The following is a 19622-nucleotide window of genomic DNA, read 5'->3' as shown; positions in this document are numbered from 1 at the left end:
TTATATTTTGTTTTCATTTAACATGAGAGCTGTAAATAAAGAGTAAATAGCAAAATCACTGAAAGTGGAGACTATTCCCCCTCCCCACTACAACTAAGACTGCTCTGCACAGTGCAAATCTAGCAGCTTGGGTGTACCAGAAAAATTTTTCCACGTAGCATCTGACTGCTTGTTGGTACTGCTGATACAGCTAACACTCATAAAAGTCACAAAGTCACACTTCAAGTGGGCAGAAGAGGTAGAAAGTACTGCTCATATGCAAATCAACAGCGCATGCGCAAGAGCCCGCTAGCAACTCTTCAAACGAACCTGATGTGAACAGTTGTGACGTCACGGTCATCGGAAGCAGTTTGTTGTTATGAAGAATTGCGTAGTCTTCGTCCTATAGCCTTTGACATGTTTCGCTGTTGTCCGACACTTGTGTGTGCACTGTGTTTCTTTGTTGTAAATGGCGCATTTCCTTTGCAACTTAAGTTTTATTTTAATTTTTTTGTCTCGTTTATTTTTATGGCAACATTATTGTTTTGTAGTGGTGGGGTACAGTAAAAGACTGTCAGAGTATCAGCTCTTACCAGCTAAATTTCAAAAATTTAGCTGAAAAATAAAACAATGAAAAATACCCAGAATTCTAAAAAATTCCCGGGCATTTCCCGGTTTTCTCCCAGATGAAAAAATTTCCCAGGTTTTTCCCAGATTTCCCGGTTGTCCCGTGGCGTATACACCCTGTTCTAGCTCGACTATCACCAGATCTCACTAAGGAACAACAGAAGCAGCTACTTGCCATTCTTCAAGAGTTCTCCGAATGCTTCAATCCACTGGTGAAGAGCAAATTAGACAAATCGACGGTGAAGCACCGCATTAGGACTGGAGACCATCAACCAATAAGGCAGAGAGCATACTGTGTGCCAGCAAGAAACGTCGAATAATTCACGACAAGGTACGGAAAATGATAAAGAATGACATCATTCAGCCTTTGCAGAGCCCATGGTCATCACCAGTGGTTCTCGTCAGGAAGAAGGATGGCAGTTGGAACTTTTGTGTTGATTACAGGAAGCTTAATAAGTTAACTAAAAAGGACATTTACCTCCTTCCACTAGACTGTCTGAAGGGGGCTATGGGCATGTACTCGGGATACTGGCAAATCAAAGTAGATGAGGCTGATCATGAGAAAACTGCATTTATCACCCCTGAAGGGCCTGTATGAGTTTAAGTTAATGCCATTTATTTGGTTTGTGTAATGCACCAGCAACTTTTGAACGGATGGCGGATAATCTTCTAAGTCACCTGAAGTGGACGATGTGTCTTTGTTATTTAGAAGACATTATAGTGTTCTCAGAGACATCTGATGAACACTTAAAAAGACTGAGGGCCGTTCTTAAGTGTCTCCAACAAGGCAGATTGAAACTTAATACAAGAAAGAGTATCTTTGGAGCAAAAGAAATCAAAATACTTGGTCACCTTGTGTCAAACGAAGGTGTGCAGCCAGACCCAGACCCAGAAAAGGTGAGATCTATAATGGAATTTCCTATTCCTAAAAGTATTAGAGATGTAAGAACCTTCCTCAGATTATGTTCTTATTACCATCGTTTTAGCAAAGACTTTTGTATCAAAGCCAGGCCATTCCAAGAGTTGCTAAAAGCCGATGCTAAATTTATCTGGGGTGATGCTCAACAAGATTCTTTCGATGTGCTGCGAAATGCTCTGGCAACTGACCCTGTACTTGCTCTGTATGATGAGAGAACACCTACAGAACTACACACAGATGCCAGTGGGTATGGGATCGGTGCTGTTCTGGTGCAAACTTCGGATGGAAAAGAGAAGGTCATAGGCTATGCTTCTAGGACACTTACAAAAGCCGAGAGAAACTGCTCAGCTACAGAAAGAGAATGTCTTGCTGTGATCTGGGCCATGTGCAAATTTGACAGTATCTCTATGGAAGACCATTCACAGTTGTTACAGACCATCATTCACTTTGTTGATTGACAAGTCTTAAGGATCCAACAGGAAGACTCGGTAGGTGGGCATTACATCTTCAGGAGTATGACATTATCACAGTGTACAAAAGTGGAAGAAAACACCAAGATGCCGACTGCCTCTCAAGAAACCCTGTGCAAGACCATCAAGACTTTGATTAAGATAGTTAAGTATCTCGCTGCACTCCAGGATCTCTCTGTTGAGCAGAAGGAGGATGCCACGATATCTCAAATTATGCTCGCCTTAAATTGGTCAGAGGGAGTGAAAGGACAATTTAAGGTAGTTAATGGATTACTTTGCAAGAAAAACTTTGATCCGTTTGGAAAGAGGTGGCTAGGCCTACCAGTAATTCCTAAACACATGCGCATAGATGTTCTACAGAAATTCCATGAAGCACCCGAGGCCAGACATTTAGGATTTAGTAAGACATATGATAGGATCTGCAAGAGATTTATTTAGGAGTATCCGTCACTGTGTGTCACACTGTCGAGAGTGCCAGAAGAGAAAGGCAGTTCCTCAGAAACCACCTGGCCGATTCATAACAATTCCACTAGCTGAAATGCCTTTCCAGCATGTTGGGATTGACTTCCTCAAACGATTTCCAACGTCTGCTAGTGGCAATAGATGGATTATTGTTTGCACTGATTATGTGACATGCTATGCCATTACAAAAACCGTAAAAACAGCCGAAGCATCCGAGGCAGACAAATTCATCATGGAAGACATTGTATTAAGACATGGTGCCCCAAGGTTATTAATTATGGATCGAGGGAAAGTTTTTCAATCAAATATTGTGAAAGACATAAACCGTTAGTGCAACATTACTTATCACATGACGACTGCCGACCAGCCACAAACTAATGGGCTTACTGAATGCCTTAATAAGACCTTGGCCAACATGCTATCAATGATCGTCAATGTTGAACGGAGCAACTGGGATGAGGTGCTACCTTTCGTGATGTTTGCCTACAACACCGCCAAACAAGACACCATGGGATTTACGCCATTTTTTCTGGTGCATGGGCGTGAGGCGACTACAACGATGGACACTGTGTTTCCGTTACATACTGACGACATGGACGACGACTACATTGGCCATGTGTTAACCAGAGCTGAGGAAGCTCAGCAGTTAGATCGACTCCGCGCGCTGCAGGTTCATGAAAACAATCGTCGAAGGTATGACACGAGCCACCACCCTGTTGTCTACTAGCCTGGTGACCTCATCTGCTCGCTCCTGCTCTGAAGGTTGGTCTCTCTGAGAAGCTCCTCAGACACTACTTTGGACCTTATACAGTTGTAAAATAGTTGGCTGATGTTACTTATGAAGTTGAAGATTTTGACCCCGACACCAGATGGCGAAAAATCAGAGATATGGTCCACGTCCTTCGAATGAAGCCCTATAAGGATCCTGCAACCCAGGGTAAATTCGAAGCCCCAGTGACAGGCAACAAGCGGAAAGATGATGAAGAGCGTAGCACAAAGGAAGTTCTGAGAAGATCACCACCAGGGCGAACATCAGTCATAAGGAGTAGGAGTATGCGGGACCGATGACTCGTTCTGGACTAGGAGGACATAACACTGAGACGCTGTTCTCTTAAGGAGGGAGCAATGTCACAGAAGAAGCTGAGTAGCACAGTCACTGCGGTGTAGTGGTTATGATACTAGACTGTTGCATGGAGGGTCATGAGTTCAAAACTCACCTGAACTGTAACATTTTAATTTCTATATTCGGTACAAGTACATTCTAGAAGTATCCACAAATGTCAAGAAACATTGTACTGGAATGTTCTGTAGCTGTATATACACTGTATGTGTTCTGGCCAGAGGAAGTTTGCTCCGCACTCTTGTATGTGCAAGTGCTGAATAAACCTTCGTTAAGTGAAGTTAGTGTTCGTCATTCATCTAATTACACCATCTTCTACATGACAATATTCTATTCTTTTACTGAACTTTTAATTACAGAACTCAATGTTCATGTCAAACCACATGAAGAAACTATTGAAGCACCTTCAATGCAAGGAAACCTGCAACAACTCCAGGAGAAAAGAAAGCCTTATAAATACGGGACCCAGAAATATTTACTTCTGGGTGAAAATGCAAGAATAATATTTCTGCGAGCATGTGGGATGTGGCACAATCACTTGAAACCTGTAGAGCAAAAGCCTGCCATTGTAGCGGAAGGTATCGATTAGTGTGATGAACACTTTTGTACCCTTTTAGCCACACTGACAGTGTTCTCTGTGATTTGTGAAAGATGGTTATCCACTCTAAAGGGGCTAAAAACTTACATTAGAAATAAAATAGGAGATGAAACACTAACTGGTCTTGCTCTGATCAGTGTTCATCAACATCTGGTGGTGCCGCTAGGATCCAAAGAAATTATAAATAAGTTAGCAGTAACAGGTAAGATTAATACAATATTTTAATTTAAAAAGTCATTGTTGTTATTTATTAAATTAGTTTAACTTATGACCCAAAGTTACTGCTAAATGCCAAAGCAATGCAAAACAAAGACTAATATTGTAATACTATATTATATAAGAGGCTAACAAATGAAAATAAGACAGATGCAGAAACAGAAGGTATACAGTTTATTACAAGTAATCGCCATAACTGTTTCATCCCACTGTGAGACAAGACAATTGAGCCTTCATGGAAAAATGTTTGCAGTTGCCTATGGAACTATGATTGTACCCAGGAAGTCACCTCTTCATCCAAGGCAAATAGACGGCCATGAATGTCTTCTTCAGGGCTCCAAAAATGTGGAATTTGTATCGAGAGAGATCGGGACTGTGTGGAGGATGTGTAAGAGCTTCCCAGTGAAACTTCTGTGGCTTAGTCTAAACAACCTTGACAATATGTGGGCAGGCATTATCTTACCAAAGAATGGTGCCATCTGTCAACATTCTAGAGAATTTGGAGTGGAAAGAGCACTTCAATTTTTTCAAAGTGTCCACATCAACACCAAGTCAAAATGCCCAGGAATGTTGATAGACAGCATCATTCTGTTGAACGATAATGCCCACCTACATGTTGCCAAGGCTGATTTCACTACGCTGCAGAAGTTTCACAGCCCTCACACATCCTCTGTACAACCCCAGTCTCTCCCCATTGATTTCCATATTTTTGGAGCCCTGTAGAAAGACATTTGTGGCCAATGATTTCCTTCAGATGAAGAGGTGCACACTTGGGTACAATCATGGTTCCGTAGGCAACTGCAAACACTTTTCCACGAAGGCATTGACCTTCTTGTCTCACACTGGGGTAAATGTATTAACAGTTATGGTGATTACATTTCAAACAGTAAACAGTTTTCTAACTTTTTTCCACCTGTCTCATTTTCTTTTGACTGTTTCTTGTACAATTAATTATATAATTATATCTAAAAACAAAGATGATGTGACTTACCAAACGAAAGCGCTGGCATGTCGATAGACACACAAACAAACACAAATACACAAACAAAATTCTAGCTTTTGCAACCAATGGTTGCTTCGTCAGGAAAGAGGGAAGGAGAGGGAAAGACGAAAGGATGTGGGTTTTAAAGGAGAGGGTAAGGAGTCATTCCAATGCCGGGAGCGGAAAGACTTACCTTAGGGGGAAAAAAGGACGGGTATACACTCGCGCACACACACACACACATATCCATCCACACATATGCAAACACAAGCAGACATATTTAAAGACAAAGAGTTTGGGCAGAGATGTCAGTCGAGGCAGAAGTGCAAAGGCAAAGATGATGTTGAATGACAGGTGAGGTGTGAGTGGCGGCAACTTGAAATTAGCGGAGATTGAGGCCTGATGGGTAACGGGAAGAGAGGATATATTGAAGAGCAAGTTCCCATCTCCGGAGTTCGGATAGGTTGGTGTTAGTGGGAAGTATCCAGATAACCCGGACGGTGTAACACTGTGCCAAGATGTGCTGGCCGTGCACCAAGTCATGTTTAGCCACAGGGTGATCCTCATTACCAACAAACACTGTCTGCCTGTGTCCATTCATGCGAATGGACAGTTTGTTGCTGGTCATTCCCACATAGAATGCGTCACAGTGTAGGCAGGTCAGTTGGTAAATCACGTGGGTGCTTTCACACGTGGCTCTGCCTTTGATCGTGTACACCTTACGGGTTACAGGACTGGAGTAGGTGGTGGGAGGGTGCATGGGACAGGTTTTACACCGGGGGGGGGGGGGGGGGGGGGGGGGGTGTACAAGGGTAGGAGCCAGAGGGTAGGGAAAGTGGTTTGGGGATTTCATAGGGATGAACTAACAGGTTACGAAGGTTAGGTGGACGGCGGAAAGACACTCTTGGTGGAGTGGGGAGGATTTGATGAAGGATGGATCTCATTTCAGGGCAGGATTTGAGGAAGTCGTATCCCTGCTGGAGAGCCACATTCAGAGTCTGATCCAATCCGGAAAGTATCCTGTCACAAGTGGGGCACTTTTGTGGTTCTTTTGTGGGAGTTTCTGGGTTTGAGAGGATGAGGAAGTGGCTCTGGTTATTTGCTTCTGTACCAGGTCGGGAGGGTAGATGCGGGATGCGAAAGCTGTTGTCAGGTCGTTGGTGTAATGGTTCAGGGATTCCGGACTGGAGCAGATTCGTTTGCCACGAAGACCTAGGCTGTAGGGAAGGGACCGTTTGATGTGGAATAGGTGGCAGCTTCATAATGGAGGTACTGTTGCTTGTTGGTGGGTTTGATGTGGACAGACGTGTGAAGCTGGCCATTGGACAGGTGGAGGTCAATGTCAAGGAAAGTGGCATGGGATTTGGAGTAGGACCAGGTGAATCTGATGGAACCAAAGGAGTTGAGGTTGGAGAGGAAATTCTGGAGTTCTTCTTCACTGTGAGTCCAGATCATGAAGATGTCATCAATAAATCTGTACCAAACTTTGGGTTGGCAGGCCTTGGTAACCAAGAAGGCTTCCTCTAAGTGACCCATGAATAGGTTGGCGTACGAGGGGGCCATCCTGGTACCCATGGCTGTTCCCTTTAATTGTTGGTATGTCTGGCCTTCAAAAGTGAAGAAGTTGTGGGTCAGGATGAAGCTGGCTAAGGTAATGAGGAAAGAGGTTTTAGGTAGGGTGGCAGGTGATCAGCGTGAAAGGAAGTGCTCCATCGCAGCGAGGCCCTGGACGTGCGGGATATTTGTGTATAAGGAAGTGGCATCAATAGTTACAAGGATGGTTTCCGGGGGTAACACATTGGGTAAGGATTCCAGGCGTTCGAGAAAGTGGTTGGTGTCTTTGATGAAGGATGGGAGACTGCATGTATTTGGTTGAAGGTGTTGATCTACGTAGGCAGATATACGTTCTGTGGGGGCTTTGTAACCAGCTACAATGGGGCGGCCGGGATGACTGGGTTTGTGAATTTTAGGAAGAAGGTAGAAGGTAGGGGTGCGGGGTGTTGGTGGGGTCAGGAGGTTGATGGAGTCAGGTGAAAGGTTTTGTAGGGGGCCTAAGGTTCTGAGGATTCCTTGAAGCTCCGCATGGACATCAGGAATGGGATTACCTTGGCAAACTTTTATGTGATGTTGTCTGAAAGCTGACACAGTCCCTCAGCCACATACTCCCGACGATCAAGTACCACGGTCGTGGAACCCTTGCCCGCCGGAAGAATGACGATGGATCGGTCAGCCTTCAGATCACGGATAGCCTGGGCTTCAGCAGTGGTGATGTTGGGAGTAGGATTAAGGTTTTTTAAGAAGGATTGAGAGGCAAGGCTGGAAGTCAGAAATTCCTGGAAGGTTTGGAGAGGGTGATTTTGAGGAAGAGGAGGTGGGTCCCGCTGTGACGGAGGACGGAACTGTTCCAATTTGGATAGTGTCTTGGGGAGTTGGATCATTAGGAGTAGGATTAGGATCATTTTTCTTTGTGGCAAAGTGATATTTCCAGCAGAGAGTATGAGTGTAGGACAGTAAATCTTTGACGAGGGCTGTTTGGTTGAATCTGGGAGTGGGGCTGAAGGTGAGGCCTTTGGATAGCACAGAGGTTTCGGATTGGGAGAGAGGTTTTGAGGAAAGGTTAACTACTGAGTTAGGGTGTTGTGGTTCCAGATTGTGTTGATTGGAATTTTGAGGTTTTGAAGGGAGTGGAGCTGGAAGTGGGAGATTGAGTAGATGGGAGAGACTGGGTTTGTGTGCAATGAGAGGAGGTTGAGGTTTGCTGGAAAGGTTGTGAAGGGTGAGTGAGTTGCCTTTCCGGAGGTGGGAATCCAGGAGATTGGATAGTTTTTTGAGGTGAAGGGTGGCATGCTGTTCTAATTTGCGGTTGGCCTGTAGGAGGATGCTCTGAACAGCCGGTGTGGATGTGGGAGAGGAAAGATTGAGGACTTTTATTAAGGATAGGAGTTGACGGGTGTGTTCATTGGCTGAGTTGATGTGTAGGAGAAGGATTAGGTGGGTGAGGGCAATGGATTGTTCAGTTTGGAACTGGTATAGGGATTGATGGAAAGAAGGGTTGCAGTCAGAGATGGGAACTTTAAGTGTGAGGCCTTTGGGGGTAATGCCAAATGTCAGACAAGCCTGAGAAAATAAAATATGCGAGCGTAATCTGGCTAGGGTGAAGGCATGTTTGCGGAGGGAATGTAAATAAAACTTAATGGGGTCGTTGTGGGGGTGTTGTGAGGGTGACATGGTATTAGAAGGTGGAAAGTGTAACATGAGGCTGAAATGAAAATGAAAATAAAAATATATGGGGAGGGATAAAGGTGGACTGGAAAGTAACTGGAGATCTGGTGAGAAAAAAGGCGAAAAGGTATTGGTTACAGCTGGGCTATGTTGGACTTGGGTTGGTAGACAACGATGTGCACAAAGGTTAGGTGGTTGTGTTGCCGCCAAAACACGTTAGAGGACGGAGAAATTTGGGAAAATTTCGAAAAAACCGCGTGTAATATATTAAAAGGAGTGGTTTTGTGGTGGCAGATTATGAGAATGAGGCTAACAATTGTCTGACGAAGAAATAATGACGTTAAGACCTGTGGGAAGTGGCTAAAAATTATCAGTGATGTGGGAAAAACGGAAATGGAAATAAAGCGAAAGTTATTAGAACTAGCCGAAATGGTTGTCTAAAAGATGAAAGGAACTGTTTGTGAACTAGAAATGGTGGATTTTGTAGCGGCGGTACTGTTGAAAGCAGCAAAAAAATTTTTTTGGTTAAGGTTTGGAAGTGGGTTACATATTATTGAGTATATATAGGCAGGATAAAATTGTACAGCAGATTACAGTAAAAAGGAGAAGGTGAATACAAAGTGAAACTACTGGCAAAAACAGAAAGAGAAAATAAGAAGACAGAAAAGATTTCGAAATGCAACAGTGACAATAACAAACGTAATTGTTGGGTTCAAATTAATGATATCAATATAATAGAGGGAAACATTCCACGCGGGAAAAATATATTTAAAAACAAAGATGATGTGACTTACCATACGAAAGCGCTGGCACGTCGATACACACACAAACAGACACATACATACAAACAAAATTCAAGCTTTCGTAACAAACTGTTGCCTCATCAGGAAAGAGGGAAGGAGAGGGAAAGACGAAAGGAAGTGGGTTTTAAGGGAGAGGGTAAGGAGTCATTCCAATCCCGGGAGCGGAAAGACTTACCTTAGGGGGAAAAAAGGACGGGTATACACTCGCGCACACACACACACACACACATATCCATCCACACATATGCAAACACAAGCAGACATATTTAAAGACAAAGAGTTTGGGCAGAGATGTCAGTCGAGGCAGAAGTGCAGAGGCAAAGATGATGTTGAATGACATGTGAGGTGTGAGTGGCGGCAACTTGAAATTAGCGGAGATTGAGGCCTGATGGGTAACGGGAAGAGAGGATATATTGAAGAGCAAGTTCCCATCTCCGGAGTTCGGATAGGTTGGTGTTGGTGTTGGTGGGAAGTATCCAGACAACCCGGACGGTGTAACACTGTGCCAAGATGTGCTGGCCGAGCACCAAGGCATGTTTAGCCACAGGGTGATCCTTATTACCAACAAACACTGTCTGCCTGTGTCCATTCATGCGAATGGACAGTTTGTTGCTGGTCATTCCCACATAGAATGCATCACAGTGTAGGCAGGTCAGTTGGTAAATCACGTGGGTGCTTTCACATGTGGCTCTGCCTTTGATCGTGTACACCTTCCGGGTTACAGGACTGGAGTAGGTGGTGGTAGGAGGGTGCATGGGACAGGTTTTACACCGGGGGCGGTTACAAGGATAGGAGCCAGAGGGTAGGGAAAGTGGTTTGGGGATTTCATAGGGATGAACTAACAGGTTACGAAGGTTAGGTGGACGGCGGAAAGACACTCTTGGTGGAGTGGGGAGGATTTGATGAAGGATGGATCTCATTTCAGGGCAGGATTTGAAGAAGTCGTATCCCTGCTGGAGAGCCACATTCAGAGTCTGGTCCAGTCCCGGAAAGTATCCTGTCACTAGTGGGGCACTTTTGTGGTTCTTCTGTGGGGGATTCTGGGTTTGAGGGGATGAGGAAGTGGCTCTGGTAATTTGCTTCTGTACCAGGTCGGAAGGGTAGTTGCGGGATGCGAAAGCTGTTGTCAGGTTGTTGGTACAGTATGTAATAGTTATATTGCCAATGGTGGTATAACCATAACACTAAGTACAGAGGGAATACTGTAACGTACTCATCTAGGTGTTTTTCGAGCTGTGGCTGGTAAAGCTCACAGATGGCAACCCCATCAACATTTTCGCCTTTGATGGCAGTATCTCATTCAAGGACACAATAAATGTACTTGTAGTATTTAACTTAGCCTCCAAAACAAGATGGAGAGACAATAATACAAAGTGGGAAAGAAATACGAACAAGAGAAAATGATTTAATGCCAGCTGGAAAGTTAGGGGAACTGCTCTTAAGGAAGTTTAATTAGCTAAACATTTGAAACAAATTAAATAGAGTTTGTGGAAATTGCAGAAACAAAGAAGACATCATCTGGAACTAAATATGTAAATGACTATATAATGTACTGTAGAGTAAAACAGGAACAATAAGGAAGTAAAGGTGTTGTCATCTACACCAATTGAAAATAGGAAGTGAAAATAGTGGACTATGAATGTGTAAATGAACATACTGTACTAAACGGAATTAAAGGTCCAAGAGGAATCCTATGAATAATAGCAACATATGACCCACAAGAAGGAAAAATTGACAAGTACAAGGTCTTTTACAATCAATTAAAAATGATATGAACCAGATACAATAAAAATCAAATATTGCTCATGGAATATTTCAGTAACAGAACTAGAAATACCAATTACAAAAGTAGTAGCCATGTTTGGAGAAACTGTATGTAGTGAAAACATCAAAATACTTCAAGATCCTGCTGCCTTCAATCATTTAAAAAATAGCAATAGTTTCTTTACAAAGAAAGAGAAACACAAATTTATCTGGTGAGCAAGAGGATATACATTTGTTACAGGTTACACAATAATAAATGAGGAATTTCTTGGACAGGTTACAGATACAGGTTTACCGAGGAGCGAATACTGGATCATAATTGACATCTCTGCAAAATGGAGAAAAGTGGTCGGAGCTGTTGGTGATGGCAGCCAAGTGTGTGTAAGGTGTACTTGCCTGTGTGAATGTTTTCTTTGCTGAGGAAGGTTCTGTCCGATAGCTACATGTGTAATAGTCTTTTCTTTGTGCCTGTCTGCAACTCAGAGTGTCATCTTTACTGTGACTAGATCTACCCTGTTTATAACATTGTTGTTATTCCAATCTGGAGTTTCTGTGGTTTGAGTAAAAAAGGAGTACATTTAGACTGTGACACTAAACTAAATGTAACTGTATGCGCAGGTGATGCAGCTCTGATTGCAGAGAACGAAGATGATCCTCGGATGTGTGTCTGTAAGTTACAGCAAATAGCCACAGATTACAACCTAACATTGTCTGTAGATAAAATGAAAGTGATGACACTTCAGGGCATACAACCAGTAAGATCTAAAATAGCCTTGCATAGTAAAATCTTGGAACAAGTTAGACATTTTAAGTATCTAGGATGCGACATCGCTTATGAATGTAGCCATGATGTGCATCAAATATTCAGTAAATTTACTTCTGGAGTGTAGAAGGATCATTAAAAGTCTGCAGAACAAAGCCAGGAAAGAAACCCAGCTGAAGCTTTATAAAACCATAGCAGTACTAACCCTTACTTAAGAAAGTGAAACACGAGTGATGACAAGACACCAAGTAAGAAGAAGAATACAGGCTCAAAAAATGAGGTTTCTAAGAAAAGTGGAAAATGTACGTGGGAAGATGGTAAAAGAAATGATGATGATAGGAAAGATTTGTGAATATATACAACCTAAATGAAAAAATAAAGGAAAGTACGGGAATATGGGAGGAACATGTAGCCATATGGGTTGAGAAAGATTCCCAGTAAAGGCCCTAAATTACAAATGTACTTAAAGAAGAAATATCGGAAGAGTATGCAACATATGGAGTACTGTAAAAGGCAATTTGCCTAATACATGAAGTGAAGAAGAAGCAGATGAAGAAATAGAAACAGAAGAAGAAGAAGAAGAAAAAGAGGAGGAGGAGGAGGAGGAGGAGGAGGAAGAAGAAGAAGAAGAAGAATATATAATTATCTATACTTAAAAACAAAGATGATGTAACTTACCAAACGAAAGCGTTGGTATGTTGATACACACACCAACAAACACAAACACACACACAAAATTCAAGCTTTCGCAACCCACGGTTGCTTCATCAGGAAAGAGGGAAGGAGAGGGAAAGATGAAAGGATGTGGGTTTTAAGGCAGATGGTAAGGAGTCATTCCAATCCCGGGAGCGGAAAGACTTACCTTAGGGGGGAAGAAAATGACAGGTATACACTCGCGCGCGCGCACACACACACACACACACACACACACACACACACACACGCACACATCTCCATCCGCACATATACAGACACCATTTTGTGTGTGTGTTTGTGTTTGTTAGTGTGTCTCAACATACCAATGCTTTCGTTTGGTAAGTCACATCATCTTTGTTTTTAGATATTTTTTCCCATGTGGAATGTTTCCCTCTATTATGTTCATATCATTAATTATCTATACTTTTAGTTTTGTTACTTTTGTGGTGAATAAGTACCTTAATACCTACATTACATATCTCTCATTTAAAGGTGCTTTAATTAATTAGTGTTTGCCAGCAGCTTTACTTGGATTAGTGTTTGCCGGCAGCTTTACTTGCATTTTAAAGTACTTATGGAATTTTTAATTTCCAACAGATTGATTTTATTGGGGTTAACAGCAAAGCCTTTCTATGGCATGAATGAAGTTAGGGGCAAGTCTAGTTTTCCTTTCTAAAGGGCAGTGTTGGACCTCCCCTCCCCTAACCCTTTTAAAAGCTGTAGATATATCAGTTCCAGCAGTATCCTTTTATTATTGTAGCAAACACACATGTTTCCCGAAGATGACAGAATGATCAAGTTAATTACTACACAGAACACAGTTACAGGTTGTGTGTAACAGATTTGTGTGACCAAATACATCTTCTTAAATCACTCAGTGAATGTTCTATGAAATGTCTCCTTCTGTGGTTTTGGTGGAATTTTTCATATCCAGTTAAAGGTGATATGGGCAATGCCTGTGTTTTAGCTGTCCTATGATTATGTACCATATTACCAAATCTGGATGATTGATGATCTGCCACTTGGACTGTGAAAGCCTCAGTTTCTTTACATTGGAGGTATGAATGAAACAACGCCTTCAGTCACAACTTTTTCGTGTTTTATTTACTATATGATGCATTTTGGACCCTGTGGGCCCATCGTCAGTAGTAATTTATCTTAATATATGTTTTATTTCTTTTCCTGAATGAGGTGAAATGCACATTCCTGTCACGAAAAGGTTTAATGTTAGGTTATGAATTTCGTTAGTTGAATGTGGAAAATGTGTGCAAAATAGTGGAAAATGAACAGTGTAAACATAAAATTCACAATATTACACGAGGACAACAAAAGCATAAATTCCTCGATCTTAAAATCACCAACCACCAACAAAAACACAAGTTCAGCATACACAGAAAATGCACATACACAGACATAACACTGGACAACTCATCATGCCATCCCTCTATACAGAAACATGCTGCATTTAGGTCCATGCTACACAGAGTACACTCCCTTGATTTAGAAGAAAACACTGTCAAGAATGAGATAGATTCAATAAAAAGCATTGCCATAAACAATGGCTACACAACCAAAACAATTGACAATTTAAGCAGACAAATACACAAAAGCAAGACAACGAATGGGCACACTGTGAAAGAAGAGAAAATATTTGCCAGTATCCCATACCTGGGGCCCATATCACAAAAAATTGCCAAACTTTTCAGAAAAACAAATGTAACAGTTGCATTCTCAACCAATAATAAGTTAGGAAACTTACTCATCCATAACGTAAAATCAAATACACAAATACTAACAAAGAGATAGAGGGGCTGGCCAGTACTTACCTCAGCTCAGTACAGCCGATAGATACACATAAAACAGAACTGAAAATTTACATTCCTAGCTTTCGGAACTTTGTTCCTTCATCAGGGAGGAGAGAGGGGAAAAAAAGGGAAGAAGGGAAAGTGGATTCAGTTACTCACAACCCAGGTTATGAAGCAACAGGGAAAGGTAAACAGGGAGGGTAGCAAGGATGGAGGCATGGTTGTCAGAGGGAAGCCAAAGATATTCTACTGTAAGTACTGTGCCAGCTTCAAACCAAAGAGGATGCATACAGAAGTAAAGTATAAAGATAAACACAACTATGTAGGATGAAAAGATGCGTGAATGGCTAAAGAGGAAAGGGAAAGAGGAGAAGACTGAAGAGTGAATGGGAGTGAGGTTCTTTAACGTAGGTTCAGTCCAGGGGGATGGCGGGATGAAAGGATGTGTTGGAGTGCAAGTTCCCATCTCCGCAGTTCAGAGGGACTGGTGTTGGGTGGGAGAAGCCAAATGGCACATACGGTGTAGCAGGTTCCTAGGTCCCTAGAATTATGCTGGAGGGCATGCTCCGCTACTGGGTATTGGGCATCTCCTAGGCGGACAGTTCGTCTGTGTCCGTTCATTCGCTCAGCCAGTTTGGTTGTTGTCATGCCGATGTAAAAGGCTGTGCAGTGCAGGCACGTCAGTTGATAAGTGACATGTGTAGTTTCACACGTAGCCCTGCCTTGAATTGTGTATGTTTTACCAGTAGCGGGGCTGGAGTAGGTGGTTGTGGGCGGATGCATGGGGCAGGTTTTGCAGCGGGGTCGGTTACAGGGGTAGGAACCGCTGGGTAGAGAAGGTAGTCTGGGAATATTGTAGGGTTTAACAAGGATGTTACGGAGGTTAGGGGGGCGACGAAAGGCAACTCTGGGTGGTGTGGGGAGAATTTTGTCAAGGGATGATCTCATTTCAGGGGTTGACTTGAGAAAGTCATATCCCTGGCGGAGTAATTTGTTGATGTTTTCGAGGCCAGGATAATACTGGGTGACAAGGGGGATGCTTCTGTGTGGTCTGGGGGTAGGAACATTGTTGTTGGACGGGGAGGAATGTATTGCTCGGGAAATCTGTTTGTGGACAAGGTCTGCAGGATAGTTGCGAGAGAGGAAAGCACTGGTCAGGTTATTGGTGTAGTTGTTGAGGGATTCGTCACTGGAGCAGATACGTTTGCCACGAATACCTAGGCTGTAGGGAAGGGAGCGTTTGATGTGGAAAGGATGGCAGCTATCAAAGTGAAGGTACTGTTGTTTGTTTGTGGGTTTGATATGGACTGAGGTGTGGATGTGAGCTTCAACAAGATGAAGGTCAACATCCAGGAAGGTGGCTTGGGTTTTGGAGAAGGACCAGGTGAAATTCAGATTCGAAAAGGAGTTGAGGTTATGGAGGAAATTAAGGAGTGTTTCTTCACCATGAGTCCAGACCACAAAGATGTCATCTATAAACCTATACCAGGCCAGGGGAAGCAGCTGTTGGGTCTTCAGGAAAGCCTCCTCCATGCGGCCCATGAAGAGGTTGGCATAGGAGGGAGCCATCCTGGTTCCCATGGCCGTTCCCCTGATTTGTTTGTAGGTCTGGCCTTCAAAAGTGAAGTAATTATGGGTGAGGATGAAGTTGGTAAGTGTGATAAGGAACGAGGTTTTTGGAAGATCTTCGGGTGGGCGTTGGGAGAGGTAGTGCTCAAGGGCAGAGAGACCATGGGTATGTGGGATGTTTGTGTAAAGGGATGTAGCATCTATGGTGACAAGAAAGGTTTCAGGTGGGAGAGGAGTGGGAATGGATTTGAGGCGTTCTAGGAAGTGGTTTGTGTCTTTGATGTAGGATGGGAGTCTGCGGGTGATAGGTTGTAGGTGCTGGTCTACCAGAGCTGAGATACGTTCGGTTGGGGATTTGAAGCCTGCTACAATGGGACGGCCAGGATGGTTCTCTTTGTGGATTTTGGGTAATAGGTAGAAGGTAGGGGTACGTGGCTCAGGTGGAGTGAGTAAGTCTATGGAAGCCGTTGTGAGGCCTTGTGAGGGACCTTGGATTTTTAGGATTTTTTGGAGCTCAGTCTGGATGGAGGGAATGGGATCCTGGGTAACAGCTTTGTAGGTTGAGGTGTCAGAGAGTTGACGCAGTCCTTCTGCCACATACTCCACACGGTCAAGTACGACAGTTGTGGAGCCTTTATCCGCCGGGAGGATGACAATAGAGTGGTCTATTTTCAGCTCTTTAATGGCACGGGATTCAGCTGGGGTGATGTTGGGGGTTGTCGGGATGTTCTTCAAGAAGGACTGGGAGGCAACACTGGATGTGAGGAATTCCTGAAATGTCTGCAAGGGATGGTTTTGGGGGAGGGGAGGAGGATCCCTTTGAGAAGGCAGTCGAAACTGTTCTAGACAGGGTTCAACACTGGGTCTAGTGCTTGGGGGCTGTGTTTGGGTAGTGAAACACAAACATACAACAACAGCGGAGTGTACAATGTACCATGCCCCAGTTGTCCTGCCTACTATGTAGGGAAAACAGGCAGAAACTTCAACACCCATTTTCAAGAACATGTAATGCTTTCAGGCTCAAGAATTTCGAAAAATTGGTCATTGCACAACATATATTGGAAATGAAACATGTCATCAACAGTCTAGAAAACAATTTGGTAATACTACATAACGAAGCCAATGGCAAGACCCTAAGTCTGTTAGAACAACTGCAGATATACCTCCACAATATCAAAAAACCAGAATGTATGTTAAATGAACAAACAGATTTCGCAAGCCATAGTTATTTCAGTAATTTAAAAGACCTATTCTAAAGTTATTTCTTGCATATGTCAATTGTTTAATAGTTATATCTTTAGCACTACGAATAAATTCATATACAAAATACAAAAACATCTGAGAAGTGTTTATAAACATGTGTGTCCAAATGTACATCCTGAATGAAGTGACATGTACTAAAATGCCGGAGAAAAGAATTGTTTGCCAGTACTAAAACATCAAAAATGCTTTCCTTGGATGATGTGGTAAGTTTACACTGTTCATTTTCCACTATTTTGCACATATTTTCCGCGTTCGACTTACAAAATTCATAACCTAACATTAAACCTTTTCGTGACAGGAATGTGCATTTCACCCCAATCAGGAGGAGAAATAAAACATATATTAAGACAAATTACACCTGACAAAGGACCTGCAGGGTCCGAACTGCATCGTGTAGTTAATGAAACATGAAAGGTGTTATTTAATTCATACCTCCAATGTTTTGAATACAGTCACATTTTAAGCAACAAAATATGGATAAAATTAAACTCTGTTTCTTTCACCTCATTCCCTTGTTTCTCCAGTATAAAGCCAAGTATCTGAATGCAATAAACAGTTCCATTACATGATAGAATAATATCTGATGAATACCCCACACAACTGTTGCAAAAACTCATGAACTCATTAACTCTAGCATACCAGTCAGATGCTGGTGTACTATATCCTTCAATTGCATTTGTTGTACAAGTGAAGAAAAACAGAAAAACAGTAACAGAACTCTCAAAATGGAATTCTGTCACTTGTTTTATCATTAATTATCTTTAAACTGGTACATGCTATTTGCGCATGAAGGCGATAAAAATGGACATAATAAAATTAACAGAAAGCTAAGCTGCAACAGTTTGTTTACTACTACATATTTAATATTTACATGACACTACATGGGTTTATGATCAACACTCGATTTAATATATACAGGGAAAGCATGGTTACCACAAATCTCAGGAAGTCCTTCACCGATTTGCTTCATATTTTGGAGAGCGAAGGGGCCAAGAAATTTAGGATGCTGTTGTGTTCACTATATTTAAGAGTCATTTTTAAAATAAGAACCAATTTGTAATGGAGTAAGAGAAACTAGTAGCCAGGAACATTTGAACATTTGTCCTGTCATGGCAGCAGCTTTTGGGTCCCAGCATTAGAGAACTCTGCCACCTGACCATTTAATCAGTTAGCAACAGTTTCTTTCAACATGTCATCATTTTCCAAGCACTTTCACCAAGAAATCCCTTCAGTTTGGAAACTGGTGAAAGTCTGATGGTGCTAAGTCATAGCTGTACGGTGAATGATCCAGTAATTCCCATTGAAACTTGTCCTGTCGTGTCTTTGTTCTTGCCATAACGTGAGGCCAAGCATTGTTGTGAAGCAGATCGACACTGCTGGAGAGCAGACCCCGCTGGCAAATTTGAACAGCATGCCTAAGCTTTAATAATGTTTCACAGTGCCTCTCAGCATTTATTGTCATTCCTCTTGGCAAAAAGTCCAACAGAAGAATACCTTTTCAGTCCCAAAAAACTGTGGCCATGAGTTTCCTCATCATGAACATTTGTTCTTTCTTCATTAAACAGTAACTGAACAGGAATTGAAAAGTGATAGTGGTCTCTACAACCTACAAGCCCACAGCTCTTGTTATCAGTCAATAGGCCAAGGAGTATTTCCTGAAAGATTGAAATGTACACTCAGTCATAAAAGTGGAGATAAGCAATTAACTTCCAATTACACACTCATGTCTCTCCTACAATGTTCAGAGAATTGTCTGAAAAGGTAGTTTACAAAATAATATTGGAACACCTTTCTGTCAACAACCTTTCCACAACACTCAGTTTGGCTCCCATAAAAACTTCTCCACAGAGGAACCTTCAGGGATGTGGAATACAAGTGATGACTGTATTGTGAAAAGAGCCAGTGCATGTATTAATAAAAGATAACAGCAGTGAAATGTCGTAGCTGTGTTAGAACAATCCTTATGATTAAAGGAGCCATGAGTGGGCTTTCAATCTATATATTCTAGACAGTTTTCAGATAAGTCATTTAGTATCGTTCTGTAGAGCGTTTTGTCACATCCACCACTTACAAATCTGTCGATATCTCAATTGTTTGTTGGATAATTAAAATCTCCTCCAATGATGGCTGTATGATTGGGCGACATATGTACTAGCAAACTGAAGTTTTCTCTAAGGTTTCTGGTTACATCTGGGAGTCAGTCTGAATGTTGGTATAAACATCCAATTATAAGTATGCGCACACTATTGATATGATTCCCTTCCATATAATCTCATAAGCAGCTGAATTTCTCTCTGAGGAGATATGATTAATCTCAAATGTATTGTGGCAAATTTACTATTTCCATCCTTTTGACTTACACTT

General features: G+C 42.3%; 1 protein-coding gene across 1 annotated transcript in view; it reads right to left on the bottom strand.

Annotated features, from left to right (window-relative positions):
- LOC124804616 (probable E3 ubiquitin-protein ligase HERC1) overlaps positions 1-19622 on the bottom strand; it is a 790356-nt gene that overhangs the window by 654272 nt on the left and 116462 nt on the right. The window lies entirely within an intron of this gene.

This window comes from Schistocerca piceifrons, chromosome 7, assembly GCF_021461385.2.
Source record: "Schistocerca piceifrons isolate TAMUIC-IGC-003096 chromosome 7, iqSchPice1.1, whole genome shotgun sequence".
Classification (NCBI taxonomy): Eukaryota; Metazoa; Arthropoda; class Insecta; order Orthoptera; family Acrididae; genus Schistocerca; species Schistocerca piceifrons.
The sequence above is the reverse complement of the archived record's forward strand: the minus strand, read 5'-3'. Positions and strand labels throughout refer to the sequence as shown.